At 43.8% G+C, this 14,758-nt stretch overlaps 14 non-coding genes across 14 annotated transcripts; all 14 read right to left on the bottom strand.

Annotated features, from left to right (window-relative positions):
* Window positions 1-313: 313 nt before the first annotated feature.
* trnal-uag (transfer RNA leucine (anticodon UAG)) lies at window positions 314-395 on the bottom strand. The gene has a single exon. It is a non-coding gene; the product is annotated as a tRNA-Leu (tRNA).
* A 735-nt stretch (window positions 396-1,130) lies between these two features.
* trnal-uag (transfer RNA leucine (anticodon UAG)) lies at window positions 1,131-1,212 on the bottom strand. The gene has a single exon. It is a non-coding gene; the product is annotated as a tRNA-Leu (tRNA).
* A 735-nt stretch (window positions 1,213-1,947) lies between these two features.
* On the bottom strand, window positions 1,948-2,029 carry trnal-uag (transfer RNA leucine (anticodon UAG)). The gene has a single exon. It is a non-coding gene; the product is annotated as a tRNA-Leu (tRNA).
* Window positions 2,030-2,769: 740 nt separating this feature from the next.
* Window positions 2,770-2,851, bottom strand: trnal-uag (transfer RNA leucine (anticodon UAG)). The gene has a single exon. It is a non-coding gene; the product is annotated as a tRNA-Leu (tRNA).
* A 725-nt stretch (window positions 2,852-3,576) lies between these two features.
* On the bottom strand, window positions 3,577-3,658 carry trnal-aag (transfer RNA leucine (anticodon AAG)). The gene has a single exon. It is a non-coding gene; the product is annotated as a tRNA-Leu (tRNA).
* Window positions 3,659-4,390: 732 nt separating this feature from the next.
* Window positions 4,391-4,472, bottom strand: trnal-aag (transfer RNA leucine (anticodon AAG)). The gene has a single exon. It is a non-coding gene; the product is annotated as a tRNA-Leu (tRNA).
* Window positions 4,473-5,205: 733 nt separating this feature from the next.
* trnal-aag (transfer RNA leucine (anticodon AAG)) lies at window positions 5,206-5,287 on the bottom strand. Its single transcript has one exon. It is a non-coding gene; the product is annotated as a tRNA-Leu (tRNA).
* A 734-nt stretch (window positions 5,288-6,021) lies between these two features.
* On the bottom strand, window positions 6,022-6,103 carry trnal-aag (transfer RNA leucine (anticodon AAG)). The gene has a single exon. It is a non-coding gene; the product is annotated as a tRNA-Leu (tRNA).
* A 737-nt stretch (window positions 6,104-6,840) lies between these two features.
* trnal-aag (transfer RNA leucine (anticodon AAG)) lies at window positions 6,841-6,922 on the bottom strand. Its single transcript has one exon. It is a non-coding gene; the product is annotated as a tRNA-Leu (tRNA).
* A 734-nt stretch (window positions 6,923-7,656) lies between these two features.
* On the bottom strand, window positions 7,657-7,738 carry trnal-aag (transfer RNA leucine (anticodon AAG)). The gene has a single exon. It is a non-coding gene; the product is annotated as a tRNA-Leu (tRNA).
* Window positions 7,739-8,473: 735 nt separating this feature from the next.
* Window positions 8,474-8,555, bottom strand: trnal-aag (transfer RNA leucine (anticodon AAG)). The gene has a single exon. It is a non-coding gene; the product is annotated as a tRNA-Leu (tRNA).
* A 726-nt stretch (window positions 8,556-9,281) lies between these two features.
* trnal-aag (transfer RNA leucine (anticodon AAG)) lies at window positions 9,282-9,363 on the bottom strand. Its single transcript has one exon. It is a non-coding gene; the product is annotated as a tRNA-Leu (tRNA).
* A 734-nt stretch (window positions 9,364-10,097) lies between these two features.
* trnal-aag (transfer RNA leucine (anticodon AAG)) lies at window positions 10,098-10,179 on the bottom strand. The gene has a single exon. It is a non-coding gene; the product is annotated as a tRNA-Leu (tRNA).
* Window positions 10,180-10,904: 725 nt separating this feature from the next.
* Window positions 10,905-10,986, bottom strand: trnal-aag (transfer RNA leucine (anticodon AAG)). The gene has a single exon. It is a non-coding gene; the product is annotated as a tRNA-Leu (tRNA).
* Window positions 10,987-14,758: the final 3,772 nt, after the last annotated feature.

Raw genomic sequence — 14,758 nt, 5'->3', positions numbered from 1 at the left:
TTCTCTGGACAGCTCGGCCACAGTACCCACTGTTAAAATGGACTGCTTGGTCGTCGCACAGACCATCACAACTTTCCTTTTTTCCAATCAAGGATTTGACGTGAACAACCACCGGTAGGAGGTGCAACTGCCACCGCTGGGGCACAGGACTTGGTGGCTGGTTGGTTAAGGCGATGGACTACACTATTGAGTTGGAACCCCATCCGTGACACACAACATTGCTTCTTTTCTCCCTTGCATGGGCGACATGAAAGTAAAAACGCTGAAATAAAGCAGAACATGTGATAGCTTGTGCAAACAAACTCAATAAAGATGGCAGTGGTGGGATTTGAACCCACGCCTCCTTAGAGACTGGAGCCTAAATCCAGCGCCTTAGACCGCTCGGCCACACTACCCAGCTCTGGCAAACTATTCACACTTTCTCGTCAGTTACCTAGAGCGTCTGCACTTCCTTGTATTTTAGTCTTCTTTTTCATTTTCTTCTTTAAAATCTTTATGTATCTCATGTTGCTCTTGCGTCCTTCATTTTTTTTAATTCTCTTTTTAAAAATCTTAATTTATCTGATGTTACTCTTTCTTCCATCGTATAAACTTAGAATTAGTTTCTAATTTTATGTCTGAAGCAGATTGAATTAGAAAAACACGGCAGATAATTGCAATAACAGACGTGGGAATTAGGGTAAAGGCTGGATTCCCTTTATTTGTCCGGTGTCCTTGGTGGCCTTGTTTGAAATTACATTACAGTTTTCTGTTGAGAAAAAGTTTCAGCGGTGGACTTTGAACCGACACCTCCGAAAGACTGGGTCCTTAAATCCAGTTCTCTGGACAGCTCGGCCACAGTACCCACTGTTAAAATGGACTGCTTGGTCGTCGCACAGACCATCACAACTTTCCTTTTTTCCAATCAAGGATTTGACGTGAACAACCACCGGTAGGAGGTGCAACTGCCACCGCTGGGGCACAGGACTTGGTGGCTGGTTGGTTAAGGCGATGGACTACACTATTGAGTTGGAACCCCATCCGTGACACACAACATTGCTTCTTTTCTCCCTTGCATGGGCGACATGAAAGTAAAAACGCTGAAATAAAGCAGAAGATGTGATAGCTTGTGCAAACAAACTCAATAAAGATGGCAGTGGTGGGATTTGAACCCACGCCTCCTTAGAGACTGGAGCCTAAATCCAGCGCCTTAGACCGCTCGGCCACACTACCCAGCTCTGGCAAAGTATTCACACTTTCTCGTCAGTTACCTAGAGCGTCTGCACTTCCTTGTATTTTAGTCTTCTTTTTCATTTTCTTCTTTAAAATCTTTATGTATCTCATGTTGCTCTTGCGTCCTTCATCATTTTTTGATTCTCTTTTTAAAAATCTTAATTTATCTGATGTTACTCTTTCTTCCATCGTATAAACTTAGAATTAGTTTCTAATTTTATGTCTGAAGCAGATTGAATTAGAAAAACACGGCAGATAATTGCAATAACAGACGTGGGAATTAGGGTAAAGGCTGGATTCCCTTTATTTGTCCGGTGTCCTTGGTGGCCTTGTTTGAAATTACATTACAGTTTTCTGTTGAGAAAAAGTTGCAGCGGTGGACTTTGAACCCACACCTCCGAAAGACTGGGTCCTTAAATCCAGTTCTCTGGACAGCTCGGCCACAGTACCCACTGTTAAAATGGACTGCTTGGTCGTCGCACAGACCATCACAACTTTCCTTTTTCCAATCAAGGATTTGACGTGAACAACCACCGGTAGGAGGTGCAACTGCCACCGCTGGGGCACAGGACTTGGTGGCTGGTTGGTTAAGGCGATGGACTACACTATTGAGTTGGAACCCCATCCGTGACACACAACATTGCTTCTTTTCTCCCTTGCATGGGCGACATGAAAGTAAAAACCCTGAAATAAAGCAGAACATGTGATAGCTTGCGCAAACAAACTCAATAAAGATGGCAGTGGTGGGATTTGAACCCACGCCTCCTTAGAGACTGGAGCCTAAATCCAGCGCCTTAGACCGCTCGGCCACACTACCCAGCTCTGGCAAACTATTCACACTTTCTCGTCAGTTACCTAGAGCGTCTGCACTTCCTTGTATTTTAGTCTTCTTTTTCATTTTCTTCTTTAAAATCTTTATGTATCTCATGTTGCTCTTGCGTCCTTCATCATTTTTTGATTCTCTTTTTAAAAATCTTAATTTATCTGATGTTACTCTTTCTTCCATCGTATAAACTTAGAATTAGTTTCTAATTTTATGTCTGAAGCAGATTGAATTAGAAAAACACGGCAGATAATTGCAATAACAGACGTGGGAATTAGGGTAAAGGCTGGATTCCCTTTATTTGTCCGGTGTCCTTGGTGGCCTTGTTTGAAATTACATTACAGTTTTCTGTTGAGAAAAAGTTGCAGCGGTGGACTTTGAACCGACACCTCCGAAAGACTGGGTCCTTAAATCCAGTTCTCTGGACAGCTCGGCCACAGTACCCACTGTTAAAATGGACTGCTTGGTCGTCGCACAGACCATCACAACTTTCCTTTTTTCCAATCAAGGATTTGACGTGAACAACCACCGGTAGGAGGTGCAACTGCCACCGCGGGGGCACAGGACTTGGTGGCTGGTTGGTTGGTTAAGGCGATGGACTACACTATTGAGTTGGAACCCCATCCGTGACACACAACATTGCTTCTTTTCTCCCTTGCATGGGCGACATGAAAGTAAAAACGCTGAAATAAAGCAGAAGATGTGATAGCTTGCGCAAACAAACTCAATAAAGATGGCAGTGGTGGGATTTGAACCCACGCCTCCTTAGAGACTGGAGCCTAAATCCAGCGCCTTAGACCGCTCGGCCACACTACCCAGCTCTGGCAAACTATTCACACTTTCTCGTCAGTTACCTAGAGCGTCTGCACTTCCTTGTATTTTAGTCTTCTTTTTCATTTTCTTCTTTAAAATCTTTATGTATCTCATGTTGCTCTTGCGTCCTTCATCTTTTTTGATTCTCTTTTTAAAAATCTTAATCTATCTGATGTTGCTCTTTCTTCCATCGTATAAACTTAGAATTAGTTTCTAATTTTATGTCTGAAGCAGATTGAATTAGAAAAACACGGCAGATAATTGCAATAACAGACGTGGGATTTAGGGTAAAGGCTGGATTCCCTTTATTTGTCCGGTGTCCTTGGTGGCCTTGTTTGAAATTACATTACAGTTTTCTGTTGAGAAAAAGTTGCAGCGGTGGACTTTGAACCGAAAGACTGGGTCCTTAAATCCAGTTCTCTGGACAGCTCGGCCACAGTACCCACTGTTAAAATGGACTGCTTGGTCGTCGCACAGACCATCACAACTTTCCTTTTTCCAATCAATGATTTGCCGTGAACAACCACCGGTAGAAGGTGCAACTGCCAACCCCGGGGGCACAGGACTTGCTGGCTGGTTGGTTAAGGCGATGGACTACACTATTGAGTTGGAACCCCATCCGTGACACACAACATTGCTTCTTTTCTCCCTTGCATGGGCGACATGAAAGTAAAAACCTGAAATAAAGCAGAACATGTGATAGCTTGTGCAAACAAACTCAATAAAGATGGCAGTGGTGGGATTTGAACCCACGCCTCCTTAGAGACTGGAGCCTTAATCCAGCGCCTTAGACCGCTCGGCCACACTACCCAGCTCTGGCAAACTATTCACACTTTCTCGTCAGTTACCTAGAGCGTCTGCACTTCCTTGTATTTTAGTCTTCTTTTTCATTTTCTTCTTTAAAATCTTTATGTATCTCATGTTGCTCTTGCGTCCTTCATCTTTTTTTGATTCTCTTTTTAAAAATCTTAATTTATCTGATGTTGCTCTTTCTTCCATCGTATAAACTTAGAATTAGTTTCTGCTTTTATGTCTGAAGCAGATTGAATTAGAAAAACACGGCAGATAATTGCAATAACAGACGTGGGATTTAGGGTAAAGGCTGGATTCCCTTTATTTGTCCGGTGTCCTTGGTGGCCTTGTTTGAAATTACATTACAGTTTTCTGTTGAGAAAAACTTGCAGCGGTGGACTTTGAACCCACACCTCCGAAAGACTGGGTCCTTAAATCCAGTTCTCTGGACAGCTCGGCCACAGTACCCATTAAAATGGACTGCTTGGTCGTCGCACAGACCATCACAACTTTCCTTTTTCCAATCAAGGATTTGACGTGAACAACCACCGGTAGGAGGTGCAACTGCCACCGCGGGGGCACAGGACTTGGTGGCTGGTTGGTTAAGGCGATGGACTACACTATTGAGTTGGAACCCCATCCGTGACACACAACATTGCTTCTTTTCTCCCTTGCATGGGCGACATGAAAGTAAAAACCCTGCAATATAGAAGAACGTGTGATAGCTTGCGCAAACAAGCTCAATAAAGATGGCAGTGGTGGGATATGAACCCAAGCCTCCTTAGAGACTGGAGCCTTAATCCAGCGCCTTAGACCGCTCGGCCACACTACCCAGCTGTTGCAAACTATTTGCACTTTCTCGTCAGTTACCTAGAGCGTCTGCACTTCCTTGTATTTTAGTCCTCTTTTTCATTTTCTTCTTTAAAATCTTTATGTATCTCATGTTGCTCTTGCGTCCTTCATCTTTTTTTGATTCTCTTTTTAAAAATCGTAATTTATCTGATGTTGCTCTTTCTTCCATCGTATAAATTTAGAATTAGCTTCTGCTTTTCTGTCTGAAGCAGATTGAATTAGAAAAACATGGCAGATAATTGCAATAACAGACTTGGGATTTAGGGTAAAGGCTGGATTCCCTTTATTTGTCCGGTGTCCTTGGTGGCCTTGTTTGAAATTACATTACAGTTTTCTGTTGAGAAAAACTTGCAGCGTGGACTTTGAACCCACACCTCCGAAAGACTGGGTCCTTAAATCCAGTTCTCTGGACAGCTCGGCCACAGTACCCACTGTTAAAATGGACTGCTTGGTCGTCGCACAGACCATCACAACTTTCCTTTTTCCAATCAAGGATTTGACGTGAACAACCACCGGTAGGAGGTGCAACTGCCACCGCGGGAGCACAGGACTTGGTGGCTGGTTGGTTAAGGCGATGGACTACACTATTGAGTTGGAACCCCATCCGTGACACCAACATTGCTTCTTTTCTCCCTTGCATGGGCGACATGAAAGTAAAAACCCTGAAATAAAGCAGAACATGTGATAGCTTGCGCAAACAAGCTCAATAAAGATGGCAGTGGTGGGATTTGAACCCACGCCTCCTTAGAGACTGGAGCCTTAATCCAGCGCCTTAGACCGCTCGGCCACACTACCCAGCTCTGGCAAATTATTTGCACTTTCTCGTCAGTTACCTAGAGCGTCTGCACTTCCTTGTATTTTAGTCTTCTTTTTCATTTTCTTCTTTAAAATCTTTATGTATCTCACGTTGCTCTTGCGTCCTTCATCTTTTTTTGATTCTCTTTTTAAAAATCTTAATTTATCTGATGTTGCTCTTTCTTCCATCGTATAAACTTAGAATTAGTTTCTGCTTTTCTGTCTGAAGCAGATTGAATTAGAAAAACATGGCAGATAATTGCAATAACAGACTTGGGATTTAGGGTAAAGGCTGGATTCCCTTTATTTGTCCGGTGTCCTTGGTGGCCTTGTTTGAAATTACATTACAGTTTTCTGTTGAGAAAAACTTGCAGCGTTGGACTTTGAACCCACACCTCCGAAAGACTGGGTCCTTAAATCCAGTTCTCTGGACAGCTCGGCCACAGTACCCACTGTTAAAATGGACTGCTTGGTCGTCGCACAGACCATCACAACTTTCCTTTTTCCAATCAAGGATTTGACGTGAACAACCACCGGTAGGAGGTGCAACTGCCACCGCGGGGCACAGGACTTGGTGGCTGGTTGGTTAAGGCGATGGACTACACTATTGAGTTGGAACCCCATCCGTGACACACAACATTGCTTCTTTTCTCCCTTGCATGGGCGACATGAAAGTAAAAACCCTGAAATAAAGCAGAACATGTGATAGCTTGCGCAAACAAGCTCAATAAAGATGGCAGTGGTGGGATTTGAACCCACGCCTCCTTAGAGACTGGAGCCTTAATCCAGCGCCTTAGACCGCTCGGCCACACTACCCAGCTCTGGCAAATTATTTGCACTTTCTCGTCAGTTACCTAGAGCGTCTGCACTTCCTTGTATTTTAGTCTTCTTTTTCATTTTCTTCTTTAAAATCTTTATGTATCTCATGTTGCTCTTGCGTCCTTCATCTTTTTTTGATTCTCTTTTTAAAAATCTTAATTTATCTGATGTTGCTCTTTCTTCCATCGTATAAACTTAGAATTAGTTTCTGCTTTTCTGTCTGAAGCAGATTGAATTAGAAAAACATGGCAGATAATTGCAATAACAGACTTGGGATTTAGGGTAAAGGCTGGATTCCCTTTATTTGTCCGGTGTCCTTGGTGGCCTTGTTTGAAATTACATTACAGTTTTCTGTTGAGAAAAACTTGCAGCGTTGGACTTTGAACCCACACCTCCGAAAGACTGGGTCCTTAAATCCAGTTCTCTGGACAGCTCGGCCACAGTACCCACTGTTAAAATGGACTGCTTGGTCGTCGCACAGACCATCACAACTTTCCTTTTTTCCAATCAAGGATTTGACGTGAACAACCACCGGTAGGAGGTGCAACTGCCACCGCGGGAGCACAGGACTTGGTGGCTGGTTGGTTAAGGCGATGGACTACACTATTGAGTTGGAACCCCATCCGTGACACACAACATTGCTTCTTTTCTCCCTTGCATGGACCTACATGAAAGTAAAAACGCTGAAATAAAGCAGAACATGTGATAGCTTGCGCAAACAAGCTCAATAAAGATGGCAGTGGTGGGATTTGAACCCACGCCTCCTTAGAGACTGGAGCCTTAATCCAGCGCCTTAGACCGCTCGGCCACACTACCCAGCTCTGGCAAATTATTTGCACTTTCTCGTCAGTTACCTAGAGCGTCTGCACTTCCTTGTATTTTAGTCTTCTTTTTCATTTTCTTCTTTAAAATCTTTATGTATCTCATGTTGCTCTTGCGTCCTTCATCTTTTTTTGATTCTCTTTTTAAAAATCTTAATTTATCTGATGTTGCTCTTTCTTCCATCGTATAAACTTAGAATTAGTTTCTGCTTTTCTGTCTGAAGCAGATTGAATTAGAAAAACATGGCAGATAATTGCAATAACAGACTTGGGATTTAGGGTAAAGGCTGGATTCCCTTTATTTGTCCGGTGTCCTTGGTGGCCTTGTTTGAAATTACATTACAGTTTTCTGTTGAGAAAAACTTGCAGCGTTGGACTTTGAACCCACACCTCCGAAAGACTGGGTCCTTAAATCCAGTTCTCTGGACAGCTCGGCCACAGTACCCACTGTTAAAATGGACTGCTTGGTCGTCGCACAGACCATCACAACTTTCCTTTTTCCAATCAAGGATTTGACGTGAACAACCACCGGTAGGAGGTGCAACTGCCACCGCGGGGCACAGGACTTGGTGGCTGGTTGGTTAAGGCGATGGACTACACTATTGAGTTGGAACCCCATCCGTGACACACAACATTGCTTCTTTTCTCCCTTGCATGGGCGACATGAAAGTAAAAACCCTGAAATAAAGCAGAACATGTGATCACTTGCGCAAACAAGCTCAATAAAGATGGCAGTGGTGGGATTTGAACCCACGCCTCCTTAGAGACTGGAGCCTTAATCCAGCGCCTTAGACCGCTCGGCCACACTACCCAGCTCTGGCAAATTATTTGCACTTTCTCGTCAGTTACCTAGAGCGTCTGCACTTCCTTGTATTTTAGTCTTCTTTTTCATTTTCTTCTTTAAAATCTTTATGTATCTCACGTTGCTCTTGCGTCCTTCATCTTTTTTTGATTCTCTTTTTAAAAAATCTTAATTTATCTGATGTTGCTCTTTCTTCCATCGTATAAACTTAGAATTAGTTTCTGCTTTTATGTCTGAAGCAGATTGAATTAGAAAAACATGGCAGATAATTGCAATAACAGACTTGGGATTTAGGGTAAAGGCTGGATTCCCTTTATTTGTCCGGTGTCCTTGGTGGCCTTGTTTGAAATTACATTACAGTTTTCTGTTGAGAAAAACTTGCAGCGTTGGACTTTGAACCCACACCTCCGAAAGACTGGGTCCTTAAATCCAGTTCTCTGGACAGCTCGGCCACAGTACCCACTGTTAAAATGGACTGCTTGGTCGTCGCACAGACCATCACAACTTTCCTTTTTCCAATCAAGGATTTGACGTGAACAACCACCGGTAGGAGGTGCAACTGCCACCGCGGGGCACAGGACTTGGTGGCTGGTTGGTTAAGGCGATGGACTACACTATTGAGTTGGAACCCCATCCGTGACACACAACATTGCTTCTTTTCTCCCTTGCATGGGCGACATGAAAGTAAAAACCCTGAAATAAAGCAGAACATGTGATAGCTTGCGCAAACAAGCTCAATAAAGATGGCAGTGGTGGGATTTGAACCCACGCCTCCTTAGAGACTGGAGCCTTAATCCAGCGCCTTAGACCGCTCGGCCACACTACCCAGCTCTGGCAAATTATTTGCACTTTCTCGTCAGTTACCTAGAGCGTCTGCACTTCCTTGTATTTTAGTCTTCTTTTTCATTTTCTTCTTTAAAATCTTTATGTATCTCACGTTGCTCTTGCGTCCTTCATCTTTTTTTGATTCTCTTTTTAAAAATCTTAATTTATCTGATGTTGCTCTTTCTTCCATCGTATAAACTTAGAATTAGTTTCTGCTTTTATGTCTGAAGCAGATTGAATTAGAAAAACATGGCAGATAATTGCAATAACAGACTTGGGATTTAGGGTAAAGGCTGGATTCCCTTTATTTGTCCGGTGTCCTTGGTGGCCTTGTTTGAAATTACATTACAGTTTTCTGTTGAGAAAAAGTTGCAGCGGTGGACTTTGAACCGAAAGACTGGGTCCTTAAATCCAGTTCTCTGGACAGCTCGGCCACAGTACCCACTGTTAAAATGGACTGCTTGGTCGTCGCACAGACCATCACAACTTTCCTTTTTTCCAATCAAGGATTTGACGTGAACAACCACCGGTAGGAGGTGCAACTGCCACCGCGGGAGCACAGGACTTGGTGGCTGGTTGGTTAAGGCGATGGACTACACTATTGAGTTGGAACCCCATCCGTGACACACAACATTGCTTCTTTTCTCCCTTGCATGGGCGACATGAAAGTAAAAACCTGAAATAAAGCAGAACATGTGATAGCTTGCGCAAACAAGCTCAATAAAGATGGCAGTGGTGGGATTTGAACCCACGCCTCCTTAGAGACTGGAGCCTTAATCCAGCGCCTTAGACCGCTCGGCCACACTACCCAGCTCTGGCAAATTATTCACACTTTCTCGTCAGTTACCTAGAGCGTCTGCACTTCCTTGTATTTTAGTCTTCTTTTTCATTTTCTTCTTTAAAATCTTTATGTATCTCATGTTGCTCTTGCGTCCTTCATCTTTTTTGATTCTCTTTTTAAAAATCTTAATTTATCTGATGTTGCTCTTTCTTCCATCGTATAAACTTAGAATTAGTTTCTGCTTTTATGTCTGAAGCAGATTGAATTAGAAAAACACAGCAGATAATTGCAATAACAGACTTGGGAATTAGGGTAAAGGCTGGATTCCCTTTATTTGTCCGGTGTCCTTGGTGGCCTTGTTTGAAATTACATTACAGTTTTCTGTTGAGAAAAACTTGCAGCGGTGGACTTTGAACCCACACCTCCGAAAGACTGGGTCCTTAAATCCAGTTCTCTGGACAGCTCGGCCACAGTACCCACTGTTAAAATGGACTGCTTGGTCGTCGCACAGACCATCACAACTTTCCTTTTTCCAATCAAGGATTTGACGTGAACAACCACCGGTAGGAGGTGCAACTGCCACCGCGGGAGCACAGGACTTGGTGGCTGGTTGGTTAAGGCGATGGACTACACTATTGAGTTGGAACCCCATCCGTGACACACAACATTGCTTCTTTTCTCCCTTGCATGGGCGACATGAAAGTAAAAACCCTGAAATAAAGCAGAACATGTGATAGCTTGCGCAAACAAGCTCAATAAAGATGGCAGTGGTGGGATTTGAACCCACGCCTCCTTAGAGACTGGAGCCTTAATCCAGCGCCTTAGACCGCTCGGCCACACTACCCAGCTCTGGCAAACTATTCACACTTTCTCGTCAGTTACCTAGAGCGTCTGCACTTCCTTGTATTTTAGTCTTCTTTTTCATTTTCTTCTTTAAAATCTTTATGTATCTCATGTTGCTCTTGCGTCCTTCATCTTTTTTGATTCTCTTTTAAAAATCTTAATTTATCTGATGTTGCTCTTTCTTCCATCGTATAAACTTAGAATTAGTTTCTGCTTTTATGTCTGAAGCAGATTGAATTAGAAAAACACAGCAGATAATTGCAATAACAGACGTGGGAATTAGGGTAAAGGCTGGATTCCCTTTATTTGTCCGGTGTCCTTGGTGGCCTTGTTTGAAATTCCATTACAGTTTTCTGTTGAGAAAAAGCTGCAGCGGTGGACTTTAAACCGAAAGACTGGGTCCTTAAATCCAGTTCTCTGGACAGCTCGGCCACAGTACCCACTGTTAAAATGGACTGCTTGGTCGTCGCACAGACCATCACAACTTTCCTTTTTTCCAATCAAGGATTTGACGTGAACAACCACCGGTAGGAGGTGCAACTGCCACCGCGGGAGCACAGGACTTGGTGGCTGGTTGGTTAAGGCGATGGACTACACTATTGAGTTGGAACCCCATCCGTGACACACAACATTGCTTCTTTTCTCCCTTGCATGGGCGACATGAAAGTAAAAATCTTGAAATGAAGCAGAACATGTGATAGCTTGCGCAAACAAGCTCAATAAAGATGGCAGTGGTGGGATTTGAACCCACGCCTCCTTAGAGACTGGAGCCTTAATCCAGCGCCTTAGACCGCTCGGCCACACTACCCAGGTCTGGCAAACTATTCACACTTTCTCGTCAGTTACCTAGAGCGTCTGCACTTCCTTGTATTTTAGTCTTCTTTTTCATTTTCTTCTTTAAAATCTTTATGTTTCTCATGTTGCTCTTGCGTCCTTCATCATTTTTTGATTCTCTTTTTAAAAATCTTAATTTATCTGATGTTACTCTTTCTTCCATCGTATAAACTTAGAATTAGTTTCAAATTTTATGTCTGAAGCAGATTGAATTAGAAAAACACGGCAGATAATTGCAATAACAGACTTGGGAATTAGGGTAAAGGCTGGATTCCCTTCATTTGTCCGGTGTCCTTGGTGACCTTGTTTGAAATTACATTACAGTTTTCTTTGAAAAAAGTTTCAGCGGTGGACTTTGAACCGACACCTCCGAAAGACTGGGTCCTTAAATCCAGTTCTCTGGACAGGTCGGCCACAGTACCCACTGTTAAAATGGACTGCTTGGTCGTCGCACAGACCATCACAACTTTCCTTTTTTCCAATCAAGGATTTGACGTGAACAACCACCGGTAGGAGGTGCAACTGACACCGCGGGGGCACAGGACTTGGTGGCTGGTTGGTTAAGGCGATGGAGTTGGAACCCCATCCGTGACACACAACATTGCTTATTTTCTCCCTTGCATGGCCCTACATGAAAGTAAAAACGCTGAAATAAAGCAGAACATGTGATAGCTTGCGCGAACAAACTCAATAAAGATGGCAGTGGTGGGATTTGAACCCACGCCTCCATAGAGACTGGAGCCTAAATCCAGCGCCTTTTTTTTTTTTTTTTTTTTTTTTTTTTTTTTTTTTATTATCAAAAATTCTATTTACAATATATACAAATTTAATATACACATATCATTTTAATCAACATAATACACAAACCATTTTAATCAACACAATACTTGACATTGGCAGGCAAACAATTCACCCCCTATCAAATCAAAAATAGAGAAATTAAAATACCAAAACTCAAATTATACTACCATTGCATACAATACTTTGCTAAACCACATTGCACAAGAAGAGAGTTTTAAAGCACCTTCTTATCAAATAGAAACTAAGACATTCTCAAAACAATTCTTTCAAATTTGTACTGATATCTCCAAGAATGTTACACATCAAAACCCATACACCAAACCACCATCCTCCCCACAGCAATAAATCCACAATCCTTCATAAACACCCTCTCAAAATCCTCCTGCTTTGACCTATACATCAATCCTACATCCTTCCTTACCAAACCTTCAAACACCTTCCACACTGTCACCCTCTTTCCCTCAAACCTTGCCAAGTTCCTCCTTATATATACTGCATACCTTGCATGTGACAGCAAAAAATTCAATAATACAATATTCACCCCCTTCACATGCTGACCCACTCCAAACAATACCAAACACCTCCAATCAACCCCGCCTATTAACTCTTCTCCCCAGTACCTTTCTAACATATCCCTCAACCTCACATAGAACCCAGCTACATCAACACAGTCAAACATCATGTGCATCAGATTTTCATCTTTATCTGTGCATACATCACACACACGAGACACTGACCTGTCTACCTGATGTAACACCACCTTGGTAAAAACACGGTTGTGCCTCAACATAAAATCAAAATGGGTACATTCAATACTATTGAGCCTCACTACCATGTTTTCCCACAACCTCTCAACTTCCATCCCTGGAAAAACTTGCCTCCACACTTTCTCCGATGCAGGCGCCTGACCTTCCTGGTAATAAGCGCCCAGTATAAGGCCCTCACCTGGGTAGAGGATAATGCTTGCATATTCTCCCCACATTGAAACGCTGTGTCTCCAGCTCACCCAGCGCACTAGAGCTCCTGTAGCATAATCCTGGGCTACAATTACCCGGGCCCACGACCGGTCTGTCGATGTCACCGCAAGAAGAGGAATAAACAGACTCACCCCATCGCGACGTCCCCCAAAGGTTAGCTCTCTAGCCCTCGCTATCTCCCTACTTGCTATTCGGCCTGCTAACGGCTAGCTTGTCTAGCCCGGGCCTACGAACTGTTAGCTTGTTAGCACAGGCCTGCTAACCATCTGACTCACCTCATCCCAAACACTTCTGAACCCATTTACTTTCTATCTCTCTTTGATTTTTATTTGTTTATACCTTCCGGAAACCTGCCTCACCCACTGTGATACGGATTCGCTATCACTTTTAATTTGTATTTATTTTTATGACACACTCAAGAACCTCCAGACGCTAACCAGCTACAAGCTATTTAGTCATTGTTAGTTTAAAAAAAAAAAAAAAAAAAAAAAAAAAAAAAACCTGGATAACACTCGCCAGCCCAGCTTCCCTGCCCATCCACCGCTGCCCCCTGGACACTGATCTCTTGGCTACATAGCTGACGCACGCTGGACTGTCCATTAATCACGGTACCCTATTCTGCTTGTTTGTTTATCTGTCGGCCCAGTTGCCTAGTCAACGCCATTTTACCTGCTGTTTGTTGTGCTAGCTGATTAGCCTCGCCTACTGTTTTTAGCTAGCTTTCCCAATTCAACACCTGTGATTACTGTATGCCTCGCTGTATGTCTCTCCCAAATGTCAATATGCCTTGTATACTGTTGTTCAGGTTAGTTATCATTGTTTTAGTTCACAATGGAGCCCCTAGATCCACTCTGCATACCCCTGTCACCTCCTTTGTCCCACCCCCCACACATGCGGTGACCTCACCCATTACAACCAGCATGTCCAGAGATACAACCTCTCTCATCATCACCCAGTGCCTGGGCTTACCTCCGCTGTACCCGCACCCCACCATACCCCTGTCTGCGCATTATGCCCTGAATATATTCTACCATGCCCAGAAACCTGCTCCTCTTATCCTCTGCCCCCAACGCTCTAGGCGACCAGTTTTGATAGCCTTTAGCCGCACCCTCATACTACTCCTTCTCTGTTCCGCGGGTGATGTGGAGGTAAACCCAGGCCCTGCATGCCCCCAGGTACCCTCATTTGTTGACTTCTGTGATCGAAAAAGTCTTGGTTTTATGCATGTCAACATCAGAAGCCTCCTCCCTAAGTTTGTTTTACTCACTGCTTTAGCACACTCTGCTAACCCTGATGTCCTTGCCGTGTCTGAATCCTGGCTCAGGAAGGCCACCAAAATTCAGAGATTTCCATACCCAACTATAACATCTTCCGTCAAGATAGAACTGCCAAAGGGGGCGGAGTCGCAGTCTACTGCAGAGATAGCCTGCAAAGTAATGTCATACTTTCCAGGTCCATACCCAAACAGTTTGAACTACTAATTTTGAAAATTACTCTCTCCAGAAACAAGTCTATCACTGTTGCCGCCTGCTACCGACCCCGTCAGCTCCCAGCTGCGCCCTGGACACCATTTGTGAATTGATCGCCCCCATCTAGCTTCAGAGTTTGTTCTGTTAGGTGACCTAAACTGGGACATGCTTAACACCCCGGCAGTCCTACAATCTAAGCTAGATGCCCTCAATCTCACTCAAATCATCAAGGAACCCACCAGGTACAACCCTAACTCTGTAAACAAGGGCACCCTCATAGACGTCATCCTGACCAACTGGCCCTCCAAATATACCTCCGCTGTCTTCAACCAGGATCTCAGCGATCACTGCCTCATCGCCTGTATCCGCCACGGAGCCGCAGTCAAACGACCACCCCTCATCACTGTCAAACGCTCCCTAAAACACTTCTGTGAGCAGGCCTTTCTAATCGACCTGGCCCGTGTATCCTGGAAGGACATTGACCTCATCCCGTCAGTTG

This window comes from Oncorhynchus keta, unplaced genomic scaffold (assembly GCF_023373465.1).
Source record: "Oncorhynchus keta strain PuntledgeMale-10-30-2019 unplaced genomic scaffold, Oket_V2 Un_contig_10656_pilon_pilon, whole genome shotgun sequence".
Classification (NCBI taxonomy): Eukaryota; Metazoa; Chordata; class Actinopteri; order Salmoniformes; family Salmonidae; genus Oncorhynchus; species Oncorhynchus keta.
This window is presented reverse-complemented; position numbering and strand designations above follow the sequence as displayed.